General features: G+C 37.0%; 1 non-coding gene across 1 annotated transcript; it reads right to left on the reverse strand.

Annotated features, from left to right (window-relative positions):
* Window positions 1–1,152: 1,152 nt before the first annotated feature.
* Window positions 1,153–1,259, reverse strand: LOC113001066 (small nucleolar RNA R71). The gene has a single exon (XR_003266395.1). It is a non-coding gene; the product is annotated as a small nucleolar RNA R71 (small nucleolar RNA).
* Between the last annotated feature and the right edge of the window lie 15,605 nt (window positions 1,260–16,864).

Below are 16,864 nucleotides of genomic sequence, written 5' to 3' on the forward strand. Positions count from 1 at the left end.
ATGTGTGTTCTGTTTCAGTTTTCCCATTAAGCGTTTCCCCTGTTTCAGTCCTGGGTGTTTTGCTGTGAAGATTGTGCTTGAAAACAGAGTAGTAGTAGAAATCAGCTTGCGGCAAAAACAGAGTAGTAGTAGAAATCAGCTAGAGACGGATTTTAGCGACCACCCATGCTGAATTAATTGGGATTTTTTTGTTTTAGTAGCTAGGGTTGTTATTTTTGGCTGAATTTTTTTGTGGTAACTTCATAGTTAGACTTTGAATTTTTGTCTGAAATTTTTGAGGTCTCCATCGTCCAAAAAAAAGCGATTATGTCAAAAGTTTTTTATTTTTCAAGTTTTATTCACTTATTTTTCTTAACCTACCAATTTTAGCTTTCATAGTTAGACTTTGAATTTTTGTCTGAAATTTTTTGTGCTATCTTCTCATCATTTTATAAGGTTGCTCACAAAATTTCAAGTCATTTGGATATCATTTGAGGGTAGCTGTAGTTCAAACCTACACCTTTATTCACATGACAAGGCAACTAGTTGTGTGCATGCTGAATGTAGTGTATGACTAGAGGCAATCCATCTGACTTACAACCCTTTGATCCTGAGATAGATAGGACATTTCATAGATTAGTTAGGCATCATTTTATACCTTTTGATCATTCTGCGCATTCCATAACTGGTGAATCTGTGCATTCTGTTATTGGTGATTTTGAACATCCTGATCTTGAGCATTATAATTTTGAGCATTCTGATTCTGAGCATTCTGATTTTGCATATTCTGAGAACATGGCACAACCTCCACCTCATGAGAGGACTCTAAGGGAAATGGTTGCACCTGATTTCACCTACGAAAGCTTGTGCATCCAATACCCTGGTGAGGATGTCCCATATGTTCTTAAAACTGGACTAATTCATTTGCTTCCGAAGTTTCATGGCCTTGCAGGTGAAGACCCGCACAAACATTTGAAGGAATTTCATATTGTCTGCTCCACCATGAAACCCCCAGATGTCCAAGAGGATCACATATTTCTGAAGGCTTTTCCTCATTCATTAGAGGGAGTGGCAAAGGACTGGTTGTATTACCTTGCTCCAAGGTCCATCACGAGCTGGGATGACCTTAAGAGAGTATTCTTAGAAAAAATTTTCCCTGCTTCCAGGACCACAGCCATCAGGAAAGATATCTCAAGTATTAGACAGCTCAGTGGAGAGAGCCTGTATGAGTACTGGGAGCGATTTAAGAAACTATGTGCCAGTTGCCCTCACCATCAGATTTCAGAACAGCTTCTTCTCTAATATTTTTATGAAGGACTCAGTAATATGGAGAGAAGTATGATAGATGCTGCCAGTGGTGGAGCCCTTGGAGACATGACTCCTGCTGAAGCCAGAAATTTAATTGAGAAGATGGCCTCCAACTCTCAGCAGTTTAGCGCTAGAAATGATGCCATAGTCATTAGAGGAGTGCATGAGGTAGCTACAAACCCATCTGCATCATCTGAAACTAAGAAGCTAGAAGGCAAACTGGATGCATTGGTTAACTTGGTAACCCAGCTGGCCTTGAATCAGAAATCTGTACCTGTCGCAAGGGTTTGTGGTTTGTGCTCCTCTGCTGACCACCATACAGACCTTTGCCCTTCCATGCAGCAACCTGGAGCAATTGAGCAGCCTGAAGCTTATGCTGCAAATATTTACAATAGACCTCCTCAACCTCAGCAGCAAAATCAACCACAGTAGAACAATTATGACCTTTCCAGCAACAGATACAACCCTGGATGGAGGAATCACCCTAACCTCAGATGGTCCAGCCCTCAGCAACAACAGCAGCCTGCTCCTTCCTTCCAAAATGCTGCTGGCCCAAGCAGACCATACATTCCTCCACCAATCCAACAACAGCAACAACCCCAGAAACAGCCAACAGTTGAGGCCCCTCCACAACCTTCCCTCGAAGAACTTGTGAGGCAAATGACTATGCAGAACATGCAGTTTCAGCAAGAGACCAGAGCCTCCATTCAGAGCTTAACCAATCAGATGGGACAATTAGCTACTCAATTGAATCAACAACAGTCCCAGAATTCTGACAAGCTGCCTTCTCAAGCTGTCCAAAACCCCAAAAATGTCAGTGCCATTTCATTGAGGTCGGGAAAGCAGTGTCAAGGACCTCAACCCGTAGCACCTTCCTCATCTGCAAATGAACCTGCCAAACTTCACTCTATTCCAGAAAAAGGTGATGACAAAAATCTACCTAACAATTTCTGTGTAGGTGAATCTTCTTCCACAGGTAATTCTGATTTGCAGAAGCAGCACATTCCCCCTCTTCCATTCCCTCCAAGAGCAGTTTCCAACAAAAAAATGGAAGAGGCAGAGAAAGAGATCTTGGAAACGTTTAGAAAAGTAGAGGTAAACATACCTCTGTTGGATGCAATAAAGCAAATTCCAAGATATGCCAAATTCTTGAAGGAGCTGTGCACTAATAAGCGGAAGCTTAAAGGAAGTGAACGAATTAGCATGGGCAGAAATGTCTCCGCATTGATTGGTAAATCTGTTCCTCAAATTCCTGAAAAATGCAAAGATCCAGGTACATTCAGCATACCTTGTATTATAGGGAATAGTAAGTTTGACAATGCCATGCTAGATTTAGGAGCCTCTGTTAGTGTTATGCCTCTGTCGATTTTTAATTCTCTATCTCTAGTTCCCTTGCAGTCAACTGATGTGGTAATTCATTTAGCTAATAGAAGTGTTGCCTATCCTGTTGGTTTCATAGAAGATGTCTTAGTTAGAGTTGGTGAACTGATTTTCCCTGTTGATTTTTATATCTTGAATATGGAAGATGGATTTTCTCAAGGATCAGTTCCCATCATTCTAGGCAGACCCTTTATGAAAACTGCTAGAACTAAGATAGATGTTTATGCAGGCACACTGTCCATGGAGTTTGGTGACATAACTGTTCATTTTAATATTCTGGATGCTATGAAATACCCATCTGAAGATCTTTCTGTATTTCGTGCTGAAATAATTGACCATGTTGTTGATGAATACATGACTGATCTTTATTCTAATCTGCATGCCTCTCACTCTTCATGCATTGAGTCTAAAATTGTACTTGATCATATGTCTGAATTTGATGCTGAGAGTGAATCTGAGAGTGATATTAATTGCATGCCTGGTGGTGGTGTTTTACCTCTTGAGATTGATTTTATAGAGTCAGATAGGACTAACCATGTTTCAGGAAGTACACATACCTCTGACTTTCTTTATGAGGTAAAGGCTGAGAAACCATCTCCTTCTACCACTGTCCAGCCGACCACACCAGAATTGAAGCCTCTGCCATCAAATTTAAAATACGCTTACTTGGATGATAGCAAGAGTTTTCCAGTGATTATATCTGCCTCCCTTGCTGATGAGCAAGAGGAGAAGTTGTTGTCAGTTCTCAAGAAGCATAAGAAGGCTATAGGCTGGACCCTGGCGGACATTCCTGGTATTAGCCCATCCACATGTATGCATCAAATAAATTTAGAGGATGGAGCTAAACCAGTAAGACAGCCACAGAGAAGACTCAACCCGGTGATTCTTGATGTAGTGAAGAAGGAGATAACCAAGCTTTTGCAAGCTGGAATCATTTATCCTATCTCCGACAGCCAATGGGTGAGTCCCGTCCAGGTAGTCCCGAAAAAGACTGGCCTCACAGTGATCAGAAATGAGAAGGAGGAGCTGATTCCTACTCGGGTGCAGAACAGTTGGAGAGTCTGCATTGACTATAGGAGGCTGAACCAGGTTACCAAAAAGGACCATTTTCCCCTGCCATTCATTGACCAGATGCTTGAACGCCTGGCAGGTAAATCCCACTACTGTTTCCTTGATGGTTTTTCTGGTTATATGCAAATTACTATTGCTCCTGAGGATCAGGAAAATACCACATTCACCTGCCCCTTCGGCACTTTTGCTTATAGGAGGATGCCTTTCGGCCTGTGCAATGCCCCTGGTACCTTCCAGCGGTGCATGATTAGTATTTTCAGTGATTTTTTAGAAAATTGCATAGAGGTGTTTATGGATGATTTCACTGTATATGGATCCTCTTTTGATGGTTGTTTGAATAGTTTGGAAAAAGTTTTGAATAGATGCATTGAAACTAACCTTGTTCTAAATTTTGAAAAATGTCATTTTATGGTTGAGCAAGGTATAGTTTTAGGCCACATTATTTCCAATAAGGGTATTGAAGTAGATCCTGCAAAAATTTCTGTTATTTCACAATTGCCTTACCCCTCTTGTGTGCGAGAGGTGCGATCTTTTCTTGGTCATGCAGGATTCTACAGGCGCTTTATAAGGGATTTTAGCAAAGTAGCCCTTCCACTGTCCAACTTGTTGCAAAAGGAGGTGGAGTTTGACTTTAATGACAGATGCAAAGAGGCTTTTGATTGCCTCAAAAGAGCGTTGACTACCACCCCCATCATCCAGGCACCCGATTGGACAGCCCCTTTTGAGCTTATGTGTGATGCATCAAATTATGCATTGGGGGCTGTCCTTGCTCAGAAAATTGATAAATTGCCCAGGGTGATATATTATGCTTCTAGGACTTTAGATGCTGCCCAAGCAAATTATACTACTACTGAGAAAGAGCTTCTAGCCATAGTTTTTGCTCTTGAAAAATTTCGATCTTATTTGCTTGGTACTCGCATTATTGTTTATACTGACCATGCAGCTCTAAAGTACTTGTTGAAGAAGGCTGATTCTAAGCCTAGGTTGATCCGATGGATGCTCTGGCTCCAAGAGTTTGACTTGGAGATCCGTGATAGGAGCGGAGCACAAAATCTAGTTGCTGATCATTTGAGTCGGATCGAACGTGTCTCTGATGCAGATTCACCTATTCGGGATGATTTCCCGGATGATCATTTGTATATATTGTATAGTATTTCTGACTCTCTTTCTACTCCCTGGTTTGCTAACATTGTCAATTATTTAGTTGCCTCTGTTTTTCCTCCCTTAGCATCTAAGGCCCAAAAAGATAAGATTAAAAGTGATGCTAAGCATTTTATTTGGGATGACCCCTACTTGTGGAAATTGTGCAGTGATCAGGTCATTAGATGGTGCATTCCAGATCATGAGACTGACTCAGTCCTGCAGTTCTGTCATTCTTCCGCACCAGGAGGTCATCTGGGTGTTCAAAGGACAGCTCGCAAAGTGCTTGATTGTGGTTTTTATTGGCCCACCATCTTTAAAGATGCGTGGAAGATCTGCAGCACTTGTGAGCAGTGTCAGAGAGCAGGAAATACACTTACATGGCGACAACAAATGCCTCAGCAACCTATGCTATTCTGTGAGGTGTTTGATGTCTGGGGTATAGATTTCATGGGTCCTTTTCCTGTCTCTTTTGGTTATGTTTATATTCTCCTTGCAGTTGATTATGTTTCAAAATGGGTGGAAGCCAAGCCCACTAGAACTAATGATGCTAAAGTTGTCGCAGACTTTGTCAGGTCTAATCTGTTTTGCAGGTTTGGAGTACCTAAAGCAATTGTTAGTGATCAAGGAACCCATTTTTGCAACAGGACAATACATGCTCTGCTTAAAAAGTACGGGGTGGTACACAGAGTATCCACACCATACCACCCCCAGACTAATGGACAGGCAGAAATTTCTAACAGGGAAATCAAGAGAATTCTAGAGAAGATTGTGCAGCCAAGCAGGAAAGATTGGAGTACCAGGCTTGATGATGCTCTCTGGGCACATCGGACTGCCTACAAAGCACCCATCGGAATGTCTCCTTATCGGGTTGTCTTTGGAAAGGCATGTCATCTTCCAGTGGAAATTGAGCACAAAGCATACTGGGCAGTGAAGACTTGCAACTTCTCTATGGATCAAGCTGGCGAGGAAAGGAAGTTACAACTGAGTGAGTTAGATGAAATCCGCCTAGAAGCCTACGAGAATGCCAAGTTCTACAAAGAAAAGACCAAGAAGTTCCATGATAGCATGATAGTTAAAAAAGACTTCGTGGTTGGGCAAAAAGTGTTATTGTATAATTCTAGGCTTGGACTCATGAGTGGTAAGTTGAGGTCTAAGTGGATTGGTCCTTTTGTTGTTACTAATGTTTTTCCTTATGGTACAGTTGAGATCAAAAGCGACTCCACAAACAAGAGCTTCAAGGTCAATGGACATCGACTTAAGCCATTCCTCACGAACCCTTCTTTAGTGGACGTAGTGGTGGAAGAGACTTCCTTACTCCACCCTACTCTTCCTCCACCATGACTTAGGGAGTTTTTCTTTTCCTATCTCCTTCTTTGCTTTTATTACACTTGTCCGATTCTCTTTGATGATTTAACTGTTTTTAATCTTTTAATTGTGCTACATTGAGGACAATGTGTTGTTTAAGTATGGGGGGGAGTGTTCTTTGGTTTTGCTAGTTTTGTTGGTTTTGTTAATTTGTTAGTTATGTTAATTTGTTAATGTTGTTAGTTTCGTCGGATTTTTAGTTTAATATTTTGGGTCAATTTTGTGTGCACGTACGACTTTGCATGTTTTTCTTTGAATTATAGGATATGTTCAAGAAATGGGTAATTGTTTTGAAAATAAAAGTTCTTGACATTTTGTGACTTGAAATCCTTGATTCTTCTCTACATGTCATGATAGTTTTGAAAGCTCAATTTGAAAGTGATGATTTTACCTTTGTGAGAATTTGAGCCATCCATCATTATAATCATTTGGTGTGTTTTGCCCCATTGATTGCTTGCACAATAGCCTTGGCTTGATTCTTGTTGATGTGTCCTAATTCACATGCATATTTGGAAATGATTAAGGCAATTTTGTTCTTATAAGCTTCTAGCCAAATGGACTTACCTTGAATTAATTCCTTTGATAGCCCTTTTGAGCCTTGTTTCCCTTTCCTTGTTTTGAAGCTCACTACAAGCCTTAAGTGAAAAACCATGATATTACCATATCCTTAAGGAATTTTGGAGCTTTGGAATTGTTTTGGGAATAAGTGTGGGGGGTTTTTGTTTCATTGGACAACTTGTTTTGTTGGCTATGCTTCATGATGTATTTTGGGCCATACTTGATGTACATTGTATATTGGTTAAATGTTGGACATGCTGAATGAAATGTTGTTTCTCAAAGGCCAAAGAGTAAAAAAAAAAAAAAAAAAAAAAAAAAAAAATCGAAAAAAGAAAAAGAAAAGCAATAAAGTTGAGTGAATAAGATCTTAAATGGCACAAGAATGATGAAACTCTTGGTTCTACTCTTCATGTTTAATTTTTATCTTTACTTCTTTTTATTTTTTTTCTTAATATGCACTTATTCCCCTTTGCTCCTCTATTCCTTTGGGATTTAGCCACTTATTCCATATTTCTCCATACCTTGTCCTTGGCCCCGTTACAACCTTAAAAGACCTTTTGATCCTCATGTGCTTGTGTTTATGGGTTGATTGTCAATTTTAGAATCTTGCCAAGTTTATGTGGTGTTTGCTTTCATGGGTGCTTTGAGGGTAAATAGTAGCCTAGACACTTGAGAGATAGAGTGTATATCTTGTGAGGCTTTATCACTTTTCATTCTTGAGCTGATTAACTATTTTGTCATGATTGGGTTGCTTGGATGATTTTCATGAATGTCTTGACTTTTTGGATCTCCTTATGTTAGATGTTACCCATTCCTTTCATTCCCTGATGTTCATTGAGAAATATGTGAATGTTTTTGTTTGTCTCCCTCTGATATCCTTGGATTTTGTTCTTTGTTTCATTTTGCCCAGGAGTGCAAAAGGCTAAGTATGGGGGGTTTTGATGTGCCATCATTTTCTTCTATTTTCTAAACCCTTTTTGTACCATTTTAATTATTGATTGGTCTTAATTGTCAATTAATTAGGCAGTTTTATTATTTGGGCTCATTTAGCTAATTTGATGTTTTTAATCTAATTTCAGGAATTAATGAAACATTGGGCTTAATCTGGATTTTGGTTGTGGACTTGAAGAGGGCAAATAAAGCAGCGCTTATCTTAGTTAATTTCTAATTAGGAAATTTCGCAATTTTATTTTATGTTGTTCAGTGTTTATTTCGTTTTGGGCCAGAGTATTGTAATAGGGCCCAGTGACTTTGAGTGACTCTTTTTAAATAGCTGCCTTGGGATTCGTGCAGGGCATTCTATTCTGTTATGCTATTCATTATTCAGAGCTTTGTTTTAGGGTTTTTCGTTTTTCTGTTTTGCTGCTTCTGAGTTCGTAATGCAATTTTACGTTTTCTACTTCTAATTACAATTTCGTTCTTGCTTCTTCTTTTACTCTCATTTACGTTTCTGTTCCATTTTACATTTCTGTTCGTTTACGTTTCTGTTCATTTACGTTTCCGTGCATTTACGTTTCTGCTTCATGTTTCAATTGCGTTTTCTGTTTGAATCCATGGAAGGCTAGATTTTCTGGTGTTGTTTCCTTTTGAGGACGAAGCCCAACTCTCTTTGAGATTTCGCTTGTAATGTGGTTTCCTGGCAGTTTTCCCTTCACCAGTTATCCCAATTTCGTGAATATTAATCGGTGCACGCTTCGTGTTCGATTAATTGCCTCTGAGCCTAACTTGCGTTCATGCTTAATGGACGAAGGGCTAACTGGTGTATGTGGTGCCTAATCACGTATTGAAAACCCTAAGTTGATTTTCGCTTAGTAAATTGAAATAGGGTTGGATTAAGTGGTTGACTGTTAGGGACGAATTCTCCATAACCCAGGATAAGAGAGTGGCTTCTGAATCAGAGAAAACAACCCGTTTTTAATATTAGAAGTTTCGTATTCCATTTTATTTGTTCTGCTCTTTAATTACCAAACAACCAAACCCCCCCCCCCCCATCGTTACTGTTACTGCAAGCATATTATGAACATTTGGCTTGTCACTGCTCGTTGGGAAACGACCTAGGATCACTTCCTAGTTACTGCATTTTCATGTTTATTTGATTCGGGTACGACCTCGATAGTATTATAGGAGAAAAACGATAAAAAATTATAATGATAAAATAATAAAATTAAAATCAGTTTATTCTGGCTTTTATCACTTAGTTATAACTTTTTATATTCATCTTAAAAATAATCTACAAGGATAATACTTATTTTTTTTATGAGAGTAAATGTTGCTTTTATCAGATACATATAAGTAAAATAAAAAATCTTGTAGGACAATTGCCCGCACAATACTTAACCCGCATCCATCCCTGAGTATTTCAAGATCATTTTTCTTTGTACATTCAAGATCGCTTATTTAAACATATATGAGTGATTTTTTATATTTATTATTTCAAAATAAATTAGTTAACATACATGGACAAATCCACGGGGGACAAACACGACCTTGTCTCCCCTCCCTTAGGATCCTTTATACATATAAGAGAAAAAAAAAGAAAAATTAAAATTTTAAAAATACTAATAAAGAAAAATGTATAAGTTTTTGGGTGAATATTTGGAACATATCGGATGAATTACACAAGAATGAGAGAGATTTCGAGGCTATGCAGGTATGATAGACTCGACAATTAAGGATAACTTAAGGAATTAAGTGGGATTACCTATACCAACAAGATGCATTTATTTTTGGAAAGCTAATCACTTAAGAACTCTATAATTATTTGTGCTTCACTTTGAACAATTATGGGATGGGTGACATATGAGAAGCTTTCTGGAAAGCTATGAGTGAGAACAAAGCACATTGAAAATTTTTGCCTTGATTTATAGGGACACTCATTGATCCTTTAAGCAACTGCAGGTGGTCAATGTCTTGGAAAAGGCTACTTATGGAGGGTTCTGAATGGTTGAGGATTTTGATCAATAAGGAAGTTGTGTGAAGTGTCATCATGCGAAGTATTATAATATATGAGCCGCCAAAAAGTCGACAATCAGGGATGTTATAATATTTGTTTAATTATTTTTTCTAGTAATGATTATATTTCAAGTTTTATACATAAAATTAATAATAAATATTTTTTAGATTTATTTTTAATTAAATAGTTATTCATTAGAATTAAATATTTAAATAATTATGAAAAAATATATTGACCTTCCCTTGGATACACTATTGGATCTATCCCTGTTAACATATACAACTAATAATAAAGACGATAAGAAGTTTTAGTTTTCATTTTTTCTTACTAAATCATCTTTAATTGTTTACTCTCATTTTATAGAAGAATTGTGTTATTTATACAACAATCATACTAATTTTATATACCATATCACTTTTTGTGTTTACTCCTTTCTTTGTCATATATTATGTATTATATCTCATACTTCTCACCCTTTCTCCTTCTTAATTTTATAAAATATTGAAAGAGTTATTGTATAAATAATATTTTTCTTATATAAGAAATTTAGGATTTAAAATTTAGAATTAATTGCACACTCTAATTTTTTTTAAAATCAATTTTCTCCTTCTCTCTTTCTCTTTTATTTTAGATGTTTAAGTTTAAAAAAAGTATACTCTTAAGAACAAAAGTTTAAAATATGTAAAGATGCACAAATGGACCCCTATAGATTTTATATATAATATGGATTTGAAGCAATAAAGGTTACATGTCAATTGATAGAGAATTGTTTTATAAGGCAAAAAAGAAGGGAAAATTGAGGCAAGGTGTTTGAAAACAATTCTAACTAGGTTGACACCACAACAACCATCGGTCAAAACAACCATCCTTGAAATATATTAATAAAAGAGAAAGAAAACATAACAAAACATATGAGGGACATAAATCAAACCCATGGGAACAAGAGAACAAAGCTCTGTTTGAATCTAAAACTAAGAAGAAATTGTCTATCCTTTACAAAAGATCATTGTATAAAACTTGGACAGGTATTCCCCTCTTAGTATATATGATCTACTAGTGTTAGTAGTAAAAATGCATTATTTTCATCTATTTCTAATTGGCTTGGGCACAATTAATTGTGACAATAAAATTACTCTATCGATCACTAATAATATTTTGTTAACTGTATCCTTTGATATTAAACTAAACAATTACATAAATAGTAAACCTTTATACAAAACAAACCTTTAATATTTTAAGATTATGTATTAGTGGTTTGATTTACTTAGTTCTATAGGCATCATATGTACACAAGAATTTCTATAATTAATTTACAAAAGAGACTTGATGTCATTTGACACTTGTGCCACTACTAGAAAATAAGTTTTTAACATTGGTTATTTAATATTTTCAACATCAGTTATTAACCGATGTTGAAAGTACTGACGTTGAAAGTATTATCGTTAACATCGGTTTTCAAAAACCGATGTTAATGTAAAATAACAACATCAGTTATTTAAATAACCGATGTTATATAATAGGAATTACACAAAAAAAGGTATATATGTTCATACTAGCATTGGCAGTTAAAATCAGTTTTTGTATAAAACCGATGTTAACTTCCAACATTAACATCGGTTTTTTAAATAACTTATGTTGTCATCATACGTTAACATTGGATTTTTGGAAAATCAATGTTAACGTTGGCAATTAACATTGGTTTTTTTTAAACCGATGTTGTTGCTATTAGGAATTTTTTTTAATACACTATTTGTTTTTTCAATTAACCTGCAAATTTTAAATCAGACCATATAGCACAACATATATAATTTGCATTCTGTTTTGAAACAGTTTTTAGTAGAAAAATCTCATGACAAATTTATTAATAACTATGAATAAATAATATTCAATGTTAAAAGGAGACATGAATTGTAAAAAATGTAAAGCAAGCTAGTAAACTAAGTAAACTAAAATTACAAATTTGTCTAACATCCTAAGTTTCATTTCTAACTTTCAGATAATACTTTGCCCACTGGATGCGAAGCGCCTTCAATCTCTTTGATTCCAATGATCTAGCATCTTTGAAATACTACATGATAAAATAAAACTTAAGTTGATAATATAATACCAATCATAACAAAATCAAATTTGTTTGAAATAACAATTACCGTTTCCTAATTATTCTTGAAACTTCCTAAGATTATAGTTGACATCCAATGCATCACATAATATCCACACTCAGTGCTTCCTTTTTGTCTATTATACTAAATACATAATTAAATTTAGATATTCAAAGTTAACTACAAATTAGTCTACACAGACATAAACTATAAGTAGAAGCATTGTTTAAATCACTTACTTTAACAACAATCCACCTAGCACCAGCCTTGGATTTAGGTTGTGGAATATCGTCAAGTCCTTTCAAAGCACTGTTGAATACAAACAAGGATGCTTATTGTATAATTAAAATATTGATGTTCCTGACTAATGCTAATGCAAATGTATTGAAAAACAACACTGACCTGTTAATTATTCCTTTCAGCTAGTTGTTTGGCCTATTATGCAACGAATAAAACCAGAGGAGAAGATTTTCCTTAGGCAAAATGACGACCATTTGTCAATGTGCACTGCAGTGGAAACCAATATAGGTTATTATAGTATTATACATTATTTAAATTCATTTGTTCAGTTTAACTTACCCATTCAGGTAGGCTCCTAGGTACACATCCCATTTTGAATTCTGCATCCAGTTCTTCATGTAACTTTCTAATTCAAATTGTGATTGCCCATATCTTTGGATGGACTGTGGCTCGAGGAATCCATATACATCGACATTCCCCGCTCGCATACTTGTCTGAGTCATATGCCTATTGTTGTTAAGACAAAGTAAATTATGTATGAATTTAAAACAATAACTTAGGTAATTAACAATAATCTAAATTGACTTACAGAATCCACAACTATATAACAGAGATGCTAAGTCATTGACCACAATGTGCTATTTCAGACAAATCTTCATGCTTTATGTACAAGGGGAAGTCTTCATTAAACACCCCGAACACAATAGCATCCCACATAACTTGCAATGGCTTCAGAAAAAGTTGTGGGATGGTCAATGTCATCAGATATAGGGGATCATCAACCTCATAATCCGGCCTATCTGCAGGTTTTGCTGGTCCCACAACTCCCTATTTATCCAACATAGTTAATTAACATAATTTAATTACAATGAACAATTTAATTGAAAAAAGAAGCATTTAATGACACCGAAATGCCTGTTCTAATAAATGTTTGACGAGATGTGTCGGCCAAGTAAGGAAGGTGTTAAGTGCCTGACCCACTAACTTAACCTCTTCAGTGGGTACAGGAATGGGAGCATCTGCATCTCTAACCTCCTCAACGCTAACCTTCACTTGATCATGCAACAAAGGGATGTTGTGAACGATTGTGGATCCCTCATAAACTCTTCCTTGGGTAACTAGGCGGGGACGATTTTCTTTGATGTACAACCCGCATTTGTCTGAGTCACCCATGTTTGGATCGTTCCCTGAGAGATCAGCACAACTCTCCTTTGTGTTGACACGAGCAGCTGAAGGACCAACCTCAGGCTCAAGAGGCAGTGCAAGTCCCTATGATTGCATATGTGACTAAAATTGGGACTACATCTGGCTGAAGGATAACATTAGTTGTCGAGTCACTTTTTCTATGATTGACTCCTCCAGCTGGTCCCTGATTTGTTGAGTCAGCTGCTCTAGGTCTTCGGGAGCCATGGAGGAAGACGTGCGGGAGGTCCTTGAGGCTGGTCCGAAGTATTGCTTGATCATCACACCGGCTCCAACAACACGCACACGACCGGGGTGTTCTGGTCACCCAATGGCAACAGTAAGTACATCCTGACGTCCATGAGCGACAAAAGAACCTTGTGAAGCCTGCTCCTCCAACGAATCATGTAAAGAACACATTTATTGGTTTACTCAATCACACAATAAACATAAATAATTACAATTATTAATTGAAAGTGACTTACAATCTTTTCAGCAATTTCCTTTGCTGCCTCAGACGTCATCTGGATAGTTTTCTTTGATCAAGCCATCTTCCATTTGACGTGTTTTTTGATGGGAGATGGAGGATCAATCACGGTGTTAGTACTTCTGGATTGAGCAGCTTTCTCTAGTTTTTTCTTTGTCTTCTCATCCATCAACTTCTTTTCTAAATATTCATAACCTCCACGAGGCAACACGTAGGAGGAAGTGTTTTGCTTGTGGATGGCCTGTTCCTTTTTCCGCAAATCCTGCAAAAATTCAATATTAATGAAACTCATGATTACAATGTATTATAATAAGTGAATTTAAAGTTGAAAATAATGAAAATCACAAAGTAGATACCTCCCACGAAGGGTCTCTGCGGCTCTGACAAAATTGAGCCTATTTCTCCTTGCATTGCTAATGTCATACTTTTCGCATACTATGTCATTGAAATTGTCCTTGTCGGCTGCAAGTGCCCATTTTGATGTTAAATCAGACATAAACTATCTCCACCGCTCCCCCACAGTCTGAACTATTTTCTTTTTTTTTGTCCTAACATCAAATGCTTCAAGGATATGAAATTCATCCTGAAAAACAAAAAAATTAGGTTTTATTGTTACTAAATTAAAAATTTTGGCTAATAAACAATATTCAACATGAAAACTAAAATACCTGAATATCCTCATATATCAAATCCTTCTGAGCAGCAGGGACTTGCTTCTAATTCTCGTATGCCACATCAACCTTATCACGAGCGACGATCCTCAAATATATTCTTAACTTCTTTTTGTAGGGACCATCGGCCTTCCTTGTCGCAAGATCGACATGGACCAACGATCTCTCTGCCCCAACTGGTCTAGTCGCCAATGATCTTAGCCGTGTGGCTTTTCTTGTCCCTTTAAGGTAGATGGCGACTGTGATGCTGCACCCGGAGGAGGAGGAGGAGGAGAGTTGAGTGGTGTAGCCATTTGCCTGTACAGAAAAAAAAAAAACATTAGTTAGTTAACAATATATGCTAACTAAATAAGTTATGTAAATGAATGGACTCAACATTAACATAATAAAAAAAAATTACATTATACGATGTTAATTAATTCTCCTTCATCATGATCATTATGATTAGCATGAACGTCGTCAGCTTCTTCTTCTCTGATGACGTTAGCCGGCATTTGTGTGGACAAAGGACAAACATAGATATCAATGTATGAATCATCTTCTTCAACATTAACACCAATTGTTTTCCCGTGTAAAACCACTGACCACCTTTCATCACAAGGGTCTTGAACATAAAATACCTGTTTAGCTTGTTCTGCCATGATGAAAAGGTCATTCTGGTAATCGAGTTTCTTTAGATCTACCAACGTAAATCCTACATCATCGGTCTGCACACCGGTGTCGCTGTCAACCCATTTACATTTGAAAACACAGACAGTAAATTTGACATAGTTAAGCTCCCAAATTTGTTCAATGAAACCAAAGTAAGGGATGGAAGCTACACGGGGATTGTCATCATGTACACTAGCGAAGTGTTGAGATTCAGCCCTAAGGATGACCCCACTGTTTTGCGTTGTACTTTTCTCATCTTATGCTTTTGTATAAAAGGAATACTTGTTTATATCGTATCCTTGCTAAGTTATAACATTTCTTTTAGGCCCATCTGCTAGCTTTCTTAACGTTTCAAAAACATTCTCATCAGCAAAGATTGTATCTTTAAACCAATCTAGGAAAGTCTTGTTATGCTTTTTCAAGACCCAATTCTTCAAAATTTTTGGATTACTTTCTCTCACTAAACCTTCATGGCGAAGTACGTATGGCAAAACTTCATTACTGTTATTCAACACATACAAGTGAGCTTGTTACAAATCTTCTACCGTTGGAGTGATAACATGCAATCCTCTGGACAAAGAATGACAAGCTGGAGGCAAGTATATTTTTTTACCATCATACCTTGGATGCAACTGCGATCGTATACCCATCTCAGCTAGATCTTGACGAGTATTCAAACTGTCTTTCATTTTGCCTTGAATGTTAAGGAGCGTCTCAATGATACTATCACATACATTTTTCTCTACATGCATAACATCAATACAATGTCTAATATCTAGATCAGACCAGTAAGAAAGATCAAAGAAAATCAACCTCTTCTTTCATATGCAAGTCTTACTTTTTTCCTTATTTTGGGTCTTTCCAAATACCACATTCAGGTGTTGAACCCACTGGAAGACCTGGTCACCAGTTAGTGATATCGGTGTAGTTTCATGCTCTTAACTTCCATTAAATGCTTTTTTCAATCGCCTATAAGGGTGATGAGGTTTTAGAAAACGTTGATGCCTAGTGTACACTATATTTTACCATGTTTCAGTTGTATGTAGCTTGTGTCTTCTTCACAGATGGGGCATGCACGATGGCCCTTAACACTGTAACCACTCAAATTCCCAAATGCTAGAAAGTCATTAATGGTACAAAAAAGCATTGCACACATTTGAAAAGTCTCATTCTGAAAAGCGAGTAAGTGGATTTGAGCTTAGCGCCAGTCGTGCGCTGAGCCTGGCTGAAGACAACTATTGCGCTTAGCGCACTGATCTCGCGCTTAGCACACGGCCTTGATATTGATGCTTTGCCAAATTCTTATGTCGCGCTAAGCACGCTGAAGTTGCGCTTAGCCCACTGATGAGCTAAGCTCAACTGTCACTTTTAGCACTTCATGACTTAGCCTCTTTTTCACCTGAAATTGAACATATTTCATCATTAAATCCAATGTAAATATTCTAGAGACAACTTTAACAATAAAACAAGATTTATTTACAAAATCACTACAAAATAACCATAAATTGGGGGAACTATACAAGTTTTGGAAAATGTTTTCTATACAAAAGTTAGTCGTATAAGATGACTAACAATAGCTAAGCTCACCTCCTTGAGATGAGAAGCTAGAGCTTAGCTATACACACCCCCTATAATAGCTAAGCTCACCCCCATGCCAAAATACATGAAAATACAAAAACGTCTCTACTACAAAGACTACTCCAAATGCCCTGAAATCCAAGGCTAAAACCCTATACTACTAGAATGGCCAAAATACAAGGTCCAAAAGAAGGAAAAA

The sequence above is a fragment of the Glycine max genome, chromosome 2 (assembly GCF_000004515.6).
Source record: "Glycine max cultivar Williams 82 chromosome 2, Glycine_max_v4.0, whole genome shotgun sequence".
Classification (NCBI taxonomy): Eukaryota; Viridiplantae; Streptophyta; class Magnoliopsida; order Fabales; family Fabaceae; genus Glycine; species Glycine max.